This window comes from Haliaeetus leucocephalus, unplaced genomic scaffold (genome assembly GCF_000737465.1).
Source record: "Haliaeetus leucocephalus isolate CR32 unplaced genomic scaffold, Haliaeetus_leucocephalus-4.0 Scaffold21, whole genome shotgun sequence".
NCBI classification, from domain to species: Eukaryota; Metazoa; Chordata; class Aves; order Accipitriformes; family Accipitridae; genus Haliaeetus; species Haliaeetus leucocephalus.
Window position 1 is genome coordinate 893667 of NW_010972457.1, and position 9584 is coordinate 903250.

The following is a 9584-nucleotide window of genomic DNA, read 5'->3' on the forward strand; positions in this document are numbered from 1 at the left end:
AGACTGAGTTTTAATTATTTTGCTTGACCATAATTTAGGTAGCGGACTTTGCTGCTTTACTTTGAATCTGGATTCCCACTTAAAATTAAGTGACATGAAAATAAAAAAAAGTCGCTATTACCAGCCTTCCTGGCAAACGTTAGCACCGAGTGGGATTTGAAATAAACAAACCAAAACCAATAGACTTTTGCTCCTCTGTCCCTGCTTCTTGTTTTGTCTCCATGCTGGACAAGGTCCCACCTCTCCTGTGGCTGCCACCGGCTCCCCCCCGCGCACCCCCACGCTGCCTGCCAGCCCCACCGGCATCGTGGCAACTCCGGCACTGGAGCCAGGTTTCGGTGTTGGGTCAGACACCCATCCTGTTGCTGAGCCAAAGCAGTCAGCCTGGCCTTCACTGGCTGTGTCCAGCGGGAGCGACGGGTCCAGCGGCCGGGGGCTGGAGCCATCCCTCCCCACCCAAGACCCCGTCACGGTGGACGCCTTGCGAAGTTTCCTCTCCCAGGACAATGCCTCCGGCTACAGCACCTCCGACGGGTAAACTTGGTGGTGGGAAGAGCTATTTCTCCAGCCCTTCTCAGGGAGGAAAATAGTACTAGTTTCCCTGTGGATGAGCGAGGATCCTTGTAGGAGGGTGTCTGTGGCTGGTGGGGAGGCGAGAGAGTGTTTTCTTGCTGAAATTTTGAGAAATAATCCCTTGGAGATTGCACATGACAGACAGTGACAGGGAGAAAATCCAAAGCTCTTAAAAACCTGACGTTGACTGGTCAGCCCAGCACAGGACTGGCCAGGTGGTTGAAAAATGTGATAAAAACTATTGACTGCTACAATATTCTTCTAAAAGCACATGCAACTACTCAATGAAATGGTGAACTCAGCAGACCTATTTCTCTATCTGCAGGGAAAAGGAAGAAAGGATTCAAAGCAATTATGAAATTTGGGCTTGAGGATGTCTGCTCAGAAGTCTTAGAGGGTTTGGGCTGCATGAGCTTTCACGCAACTATTTATACTGTGGGTGAAAATGATGGGGACAGGAATAAATGATCAGGCGTCATTAAAAATACAGCTCTGTATGATCTGTGTTGACTGCGTACATCCCGAGGCTGCTCTCAGGAGCGGCATGCTTCGCCGGTGGTGCAGAGCCCAGGGATTCCTGTGTGAGCTGCAGCGACAGGTCTCAGTTACTAACCCTGCCTTTCCTCTCTCCGTATCTTAGAGCAGGAATCATTGCCAGTGCTGCCACCCCATGCTTGTGTTTGATGTGTAAAGAAGACGGGCAGGTAAGCAGCGGGGATGGGGAGGATGTCTTCTCCAAAGGCAGAAAGGTCTAAGTGAAGATGAGGATAAAACCTCTCTACTGCATCACAGCACCAAGCAGCCTGCGTAGGTCTCATAAGTGACTAAAACTACATTGAGACTGTTAAGAGTTTCTTTTTTTTTTTTTTACTTTAACTGGGAATTGTTTTTTATCTCTCTTTTTTGTTTTCCTTTTGAGCCTGCTGCCTGGGTTTTTAAGAGTCCTGCTGTAAAACGAATGTAAAATAATGTTTCCATATGTAGACAGGACTACAGGCTGCTGGATGTTACCAAGCTGGGAACATGTGTTTTATTCCCATGAAAGGCTGAGATGTTCCTTTCCAGAGGTGCTGGATAGGTACCACTCGTGCCATTCACCAGAGGTCAAAGACTTCATCTTTCCTAGGGATGGCCAAGGAAGCCATGTGCTTTCTGAGGGCAGGGTCAGCTTGGGAGGCTGGGTGGACTGGAAAGGCAGAGGTGGTGGTGATGGTGGTGGTAGGGTTACACACAGGCACGGGACGCAGTCACTGAAGACAGCTGGAAGAGCAGGAGCTGGCAGATGGGACGAGTGTGTGAGAGTGCCTTTCGGGAAGGGGTGACCTCAGGAGAAGGCGGCAGGAAGGGTGTGAAAGGACTTCAGCCTCAGGGGAGTGGGGTGGCTGTACGTGTGGAAGGAGATGTGGGAGCTGGAAAGGGCAAGCGAGGAATTAGGTAGAGAAAGAAAAGGAGAGCAAGAGGAGGGAGAGAAACTGCAGAATCCCAGGGCTGCGGAGGATGCTCAGATGGGAACTAGTGGAAAAGCTGGAAAGCAGGGATAGCTTAGAGACACGGGGTACAGAGTTAGGAGGGGAAGTCCAGTACACAGGGAATGGAGAGAAGAAAAATACAAGGGAAATAAAGAACTAGATTTGGGTTGCAGGATGCCACGGAAGGAAGAGAAGTAGTCTCACAGAAAATAAAACAGGAAGGGGCTGTACAGCAGAGAATGAGGCAGAAATATTTAGGAAGGAGCAGAGGACAGAGAAGAAGTAAAGGAGATGTGTAACATGATCATCTGGCGTAGCCATGGAGAGAAGTGGAGAAATGACAGAAGATGGTAACCAAAGGACAGGAAGAGTTATTGCACAAGCCAAGACCAGAAAAGCATAACAAAATAAAAATACTGAGAAATTAGGCAAAAAAGGAGGGAAGAAGTATGCAAAGCAAGGAGAAATGAGGTGAGATAGGGCAAAGACTTGTGAGGCAATTCCATTTTCTATCCTGAAGTCCCAAATCCGGCAGTATATCCCTACACTATGGCGTTTGCACTTTGAGTGCAAGTGATCCATACACATGCAATCCTAACTTTGCCAGCCAGCTACTTTACAGTTTGCAGTCCAGCCACTGAAAGTCTTTTATTTACTACTGTATTTTACGAGCACCTTCAGAAACCGTCTCTTCCACAAATGATGCTCTGACCCTCCCCTACTTTGTTTCACAGCTTGCCAGGGCTCCTACCTCAGCTTTGTGCTCCTGTCACACTGTCTTCCCAGCAAGCTTTGGAAATCGCTAATGATAGTAGAGGGTGAGAGTTTCTCTGGTGTAATTAATGGATGTGTGAAAAAGCCTGCTGGGCTGGACAGGCTGGAGAGGTGCCAGCTACTGAGGGCCAGATCCAAATCTTAGTGGAGCCAAAGAAAAAACTCCAGTGCATTTTACAGGTTTTGGATAGGGGCTCAGGTGCACAGTGGGAATGGAGAAATTCCTTGGGGGCCTCCTAAATTGTATGATTGTTTCACAGTTAGTCTTGGATGGTATCTGCAGCAAAGCCTGAGCTGCAGAACTGGCATGGAGTGGCTGTTGTTTTGTGATGGATAAAATAAGGTGCATGGCACCAGGCAGAGCCCCTGGAAACGGGAGCAAGCAAGAGCAGTCATTCCCACTAAAATGGGTGGTTAAGCAACACTGAGAGGCAGCAGGTTTCCAACTGGCTGTGCAGACTGGGAAAGCAGGATGGGCTTTGGGGAGAGTTCACAGGTTGTATGCGAGTGCCCCAAAACCACTGATGTCAAAGGCCACCCCACGTCTCCTGGGTCCCTCCGCTCCATGGTTTCATCCACAGCCTCAGAAGGGCAATACTGAATCCCAGTGGGCCCAGTGTGACCCTAAACACAAAGCTTGGCTGGGAAGATCATGCCTGTCCTTTCAGCGTGACCCTGGCATCATTCAAGGTGGGAATGGTTTATTAAGCAATTTTTTTTGTGATAATGATGCCTGTGAAAAATACCACCACCACCACCACCACCATGGGAATTACAGACCTTTACTTAGGCAAAGCAGTGACCTTCCTCTCTGCCTGTGCTGTTCACCTCTGCCTCTTCAACCCGCTCTGCCTTGCACCCCTGGGACCAAGTCCCAGCGCCTTGTCCCTCCCATGGCAATTCTGATACGGACGGAGCAGGCTTGAATCCACCTCATTTTCTAAAAGCTACTGAGTAACCAGGGGATGGAGCAGGGTTATTCCAAGGCCAGGGGGACAGCTGAGTGTCAGAAACAGAGCTGAACTGTACCATGACGTAGGTAGCGAGAACCTAATCAGTCTCCTTTCTCTTCCCTCACCGCACGTCTCATCAAAGGCCAGTACCAAGAGCGGGGCCTCCTCGAAAGCCACCCCGTGTGTGACAGCATCTCCTTCTGCCCCGCACGTACACACTCACCTGGGTGATGCTGCTGCCACAACAGCCTGGTTTGGCGATGCCAATGCTGCCAGCAACTTGTCATCGGCTTCAAGGCAAATGGCCAAAAGAAAGCCAGCACTGCAGCCAGAGGAGGCAGGCACCGAGGGCGAGGAGGAGGAGGCGGCGAGTGGGAATACCCTGCCATGGGTGACCAGACCAGCTCCTGAATCTGCTGTTTCCGGCAAGGGGGAAGACCCTGGCAGAGGGACCCGACTCCTAGCAGCCCAACTCGGCATCCTCCTGGTCTGCACCGCTGCCCTGGGCCTGGCGCTGGCAGCTGCCATGCGCTGTGTCTGTGCCCAGCATTGCCACAAGCGGACGGAGGTCTCCTTCAGTGAGCCAGACCCTGACGTCATTGCTGTCAGAGAAAATGGGGAGGTGATGCACTTCCGAAAGGTCCGGGAGAACAGCTTCGTGCTGGTGCAAGCTGAGTACAACTGGGTCAGCCCCTCGAGCAGCGGGAAGAAGACAATCATCTGAACGTTTGCAACGCAGAAAGCAGTGCTACGGCAGCTGGAGTAGGTGAAAACAGCCCGGACTGCACAGCACAGGTTATAGGAAGTGGTGGTGTAGTTCCTCTATGTGCCATCATATAGGTAAACAAACTCGAAGCAGCCAGTTCAGAAAGAGGTGTTAGTCGAAAGTATCTAAGCTACAGCTGCTAAGAAAATAGAAGTTGATAGATTGTTCAGTGTGTTACGCTTACCGCAATTAATATTGTATATCTGCTCATTAGCTGTCACTGCAGCCATGACACACACTTCTTCTGTTGCCTTAAGGGTGTAGCCAAAAATAGAAGTTCTTCCTCTGCACTGTACTATTGTCTCCTGTTTAATCTCAGCAAAAGTTACTAGTGTTATATTTCAGCAGAAGTTTCTAGTGTTATATTTCTTTCTAGGAATTAGAAACCCCTGACATAAACCCAACCATTCTCATTTAGGAGTTTACAGGTGTGATTCTGTGCACTTGGTATATCTCAGATGACAAAATATTTGCCGGTAGATTTTAAGTTTCAGTTTGAAAAGAAAAAGCAGTAACTCACTAGTGGAGAACATTGATTCAAAGAACGCCGAATTGATCTACAGGAATGAAAGACAGGGTGGCGGACATCAGCTTTTGGGGGAGAAACATGCCTGCTCATCAGGTGCAAATGGAAGAAAACCTTTCCTGTCCATTTGCACCTGATGAGGAAGCTTGTTGAAGCCTGACAGCCAGCATTTACTTTGTCTTTTACTTCAAGTCAGCTCAGTAACACTCTGTGCAGAAACACGCACTGAGAAGTACCCTTTCCAGGTCACTCTGGAAATCCCCAGCAAAGGCTGCGTGGAAAGTTAACAGCATCCTTGTACTCTGAGTTTGTGCAAAACTCTCTCTGACCCTGTGGTTTTCTGCAGGAGGCCACTAAAACAGCCCTTGGAAAATATGAAGATCCTTGTAAGAAGGAGAGTTGACGACAGCAAGGGTAAAGGTTTAATCTACTGCAGCTTTGAAAGAGCCAGAAATAGTCCCGATAATGAGCCTCTTGAGATGTACATTTTAGAGTCTTTCAGAGAGCAGGAATCACCCCTTCTGGTGCCCTTTCTAGGGTGGAGGGGCTCAGGTGGTCCCCAAGCTATGTAATGGGGTACAGACTTAAACTTTGGTGCTGCAGCTTATTTCACAGCCCACAGCAATCCCCCCTGAGCTAAGCAGATAATGACAGGACCCTGATGGCTCACACATCCTTCCTGGTGACAACTCCCCCCTCTGTCAGGAGGGCCCTGTGGCCACCTCCAACTAGCTGGCCATCTTCATGCTGGATAGTCAGTCAAAGCTCTGCTCTCACCTTCTCCCTTACCTTGCCATTGACTTCAGACCAGACAGGTGGGACATAGAGGAGTTCTCCTATTCAAACCCCTACAACATGATGAACATAGCGCATCTTTTGCTAATTGCACCTTCTATTAGCATTCAGAAGGAGCTGGTTTCTGACTGTACCACTGTACTGGGATTAGTGACATAATGCTTTGCTCTACACGCATGGCCAAATTTCTATTGACTTAACTTCTAGGCCTAGTGAGCCTTGGGCAAAAGAAAAGAAGTGTACTCACAAATGCAGCTTGCAGAGACGAGCTTGATGGTCTTAACCATTGCACTTTGAAGAGAAGGATGTCCGCACCATGGCCCTTCTACTGCAGGGTAACCAAGGGTAGTGCTGTAATTGAAAAGATGTTTGTTTTAGGAGTCAAAATGAATGGTTTTATGTTCAATAAATCGAGCTTAAGCACTACCTACTAGGAAGTCTACAGGATTTTAAATACAAGTCTAGACACTTACAATGGTGTTCCTCTCCTGTGTCTCGTGCCTTAGAAAGAAATCATGTTTCTGTAACCCAATGTAGCTGAACTGTGTAGCGACTAAAGCAGCCTGCATGCAAGTCATTGTTAATGCAGCCAAAAAAATCCTAATTAACTGAGAAAATAGGTCAACAAACTCTTAAATCTTTAAAGAACTATCACATAGTATTTTAAAAAGTTTCTTATGATGGCATAGCTGTTTATGAATAAATTACAAATACCTATGGCCTCTTCCACTGTCTCTCTAGATTTAATGTTACCAGACTGCTATAGCTATAAAACTGTAACCTTCCTCTCCCCACCCCTTTCCCCATGACCCAGCACCGCTTCTTGCCGGGCTAACCAGAGGTCTCATGGAGATGTTTGATTAGGACAGTGGCATTTCAACACCACTCTGCCTTCTGTCAAACTCTGCCTTCTGTTAAATTTATGCAGCTCCAGTATTATTATTAGTAAAACCAGTAATGGTGAGCTCCGAGGGACACAGCTCCTTTGAATTAGTAATGAGTTTTGCTACTTTGCGGACTTGGCTGAGACCTAAAGTGCTTGTGTTTTTTTCCTTGACTTTGGAATGATGTTTCGTTTATCGTAGTTGCCATGACAAGAGGGATGGAGGTTTTATCTCTTCTTAAGGCTGTTAAAAACATGAGCACTGATTAATTTATTAAAAGGCAAACCATTCAAACACCCCCATTCTTAAGTGACTCGCTTTGTACGAATATTCATCTGTGCTTACATTTGGAACAGATTTAGGAGAAAAAAAATGACAGAATTAGGAAAAGAAAGGCACAGACCATTCTAATATTTACTGGAGGGACAAGTGAAAGACTTGCCTTGTTTAGCTCTGTAGGTACAGGACTGTGTTGGTCACAGACGTTCTGCTGGAACTGGGGATCTCAGTTCCTCCAGTGCGGGTCAGCCTGCAGCCGTCTGTGGCCCACGTTAGGCTGCCATCCATCAGCAAAGTGACAGGGCTTTGAGTCAGAATTACCGACCAAAGGTGTGGAAAGCTGCTCACATTCAGCTGTAATGCACACCTGTCCTGAGTCTCCCCATCAGCCAAACAGGCATCAGATGCAGTTTTGGCAGTGAAAACTCCTATTGCGTAAATCCTCTGATGCCATTACGACACCTGAGCTAGCCTAACTAAAAAAAAAAAAAAAAAATTTAGAAATAACTAACTTGCATGCAGACATGTCTGTTCATCACACCCTTACTTGCATACTAATTTTCCCATCTCATGTCACTGATTCCTGCTTTCCCTCTGCTCGACAAAAATATAAACGACCGCCCCTAAATCATCAGTCCTGCACGTCGAGCATATAACACCATCGCTGATTCTTACTGCTTTTCCGTGGTATCTGAAATCAATTTGGTTTTGCCCATCATCAAGCCTGTCCATAAATCCATTCCCCCTCTGCTTCGGAGAAGATGTTGTCTTATGCAATGCTGCATCTGCTCCATTGAAGATGCCCGCCCCAACTGCAGTTAGCAGAGAATGGCAACCCACCAATACATTAGTGGCACTAAATGTAACGTGGAGAGGTTGCACTGAGCAATGCCATTGGCCCAAAGCTTGGTTAAGTCATCATGGACATTTCCTGCATTGGTTGAATTGTCACTAGTAAGCAAAAAAGCCAAACACATGCTGATTTGGTCAGCTCCAAAATGGGTGACAAGACTCACAGGCGATGCCACGGGGCCCAGCTATCATGGTCAGCGGGGATGTGCAAGCTCAGGCTCTCAGCAGAGGCAGCGCTCTCCCTAGAGCAGTGCAGGATGAGGCCCCAGGCATTATGGAGACCTGGCCCGGTGGCTTGGCTAGCCCTTTTGGCACAGTTTCTGTAACTACTTAAGACTGCACAAACCAAGGGAGGCGAAGCAGCAAGGCCAGGAACCCGGAGAGTAAAACATTCAGCACACCCCTGGCAAACGGAGCACAGGGAGGCTGCCTTGCTGAGGGGTGAGGATTCGTCCTCTGCCTCACCTCCGAGGGTTTGCCCCTGCTTCAAGCCAGATCCTTGGCGGAGCAGCAGATGCACGTCTTATTTATTCACTTAGATTTAAACGACAATGCGAAATGCCTGCAAAAAGATGAGGTGATGCGCTAACGATTCCTGCAACATTCAGCTGCAAAAAAGACAGCTGCTTACCAGCAAAAACCAACGACAAAGTAGCGACCCGACCTGCCCAGCTGGTGAACAGCAGAACAGCCCCCTCACTCCTCCTGGCAAGCCACCCCCCCCACCTCTGCTGCCCTTGCCAGGGTCTCAAGGCTCAGTCTGAAAGTCATCGTGTCTGGACAGCTCTGCAGGGCTCCCTTCCTTTCCTTCCCCTCCCCTCTCTCCCGCCAGCTCCTCCAAGGCACCACATCACCTACGAGAGGGCAGAGAAGGACCTGGGGCGTCACGACAGCCCTTGGACCACGAGGTGCTCAGGGATCTCTCCCGGCTCCCTCCCGCCGCCGAATTGTTTCCCCATCGCAGGCCTCGTCGCAGCAGCCCTCTTTCCTTCCTCGTTAGCGTGTGTGTGACTCTCTCAATAAAGCATTTTGTTATACGATGTATGAAGGATCGTGTCTCGAGCCACATTTTACTGTATATTTAAGTGCATGTTTTGCTGATTTACTGCTGTTCTAGAGAACGTCTCCCTTCCTGAGCGGGGCAGGCCCATAAAGGATCTATCAGCTCTGACTAATGATTATTAGTACATCCCAAGGTTATACACCACAATCAAATAACGTGTAGGAGGGAAAAGAGGCTCCAGCTTACTCGGCTGAGGACAAAGATCACAGATAGTCTCTCTGAATCTTCAGATTGCGATATCCATTACAGATTGCCACCTTCTAATGTCAAAGTATAATTTGTTGTTAGGAAAATGTGTCGCTATTTCAAAGGCGAGTCAAAGATCAGCCTCGCCGTATATCAGCGTGCGTCGATGTACATTAGGAAGCGACGGCCAGGTACCAAGGACATCGGGCTGTCGGCGGAGAGGGAACGGCAGAAGACGCGACTTGCTGATCTTTATTATGCAAAGACACGGCCCGAAGTGGGAAAACATTTAACCCAGTCAAGTAACGTGTCACCAGCAATTCCCAGCGCCTAATGGAGCACAAACGCCACGCGTCAGGCGAGCTGCCCGCGGCCTCCTACTCCGGCACCAGCCGGTGCGGCCGGAGCGACCCTCGTTCGGCGGAGAAAGCTCAGCCCCCCCCCCCCCCTCCGCCGGCCCCTGG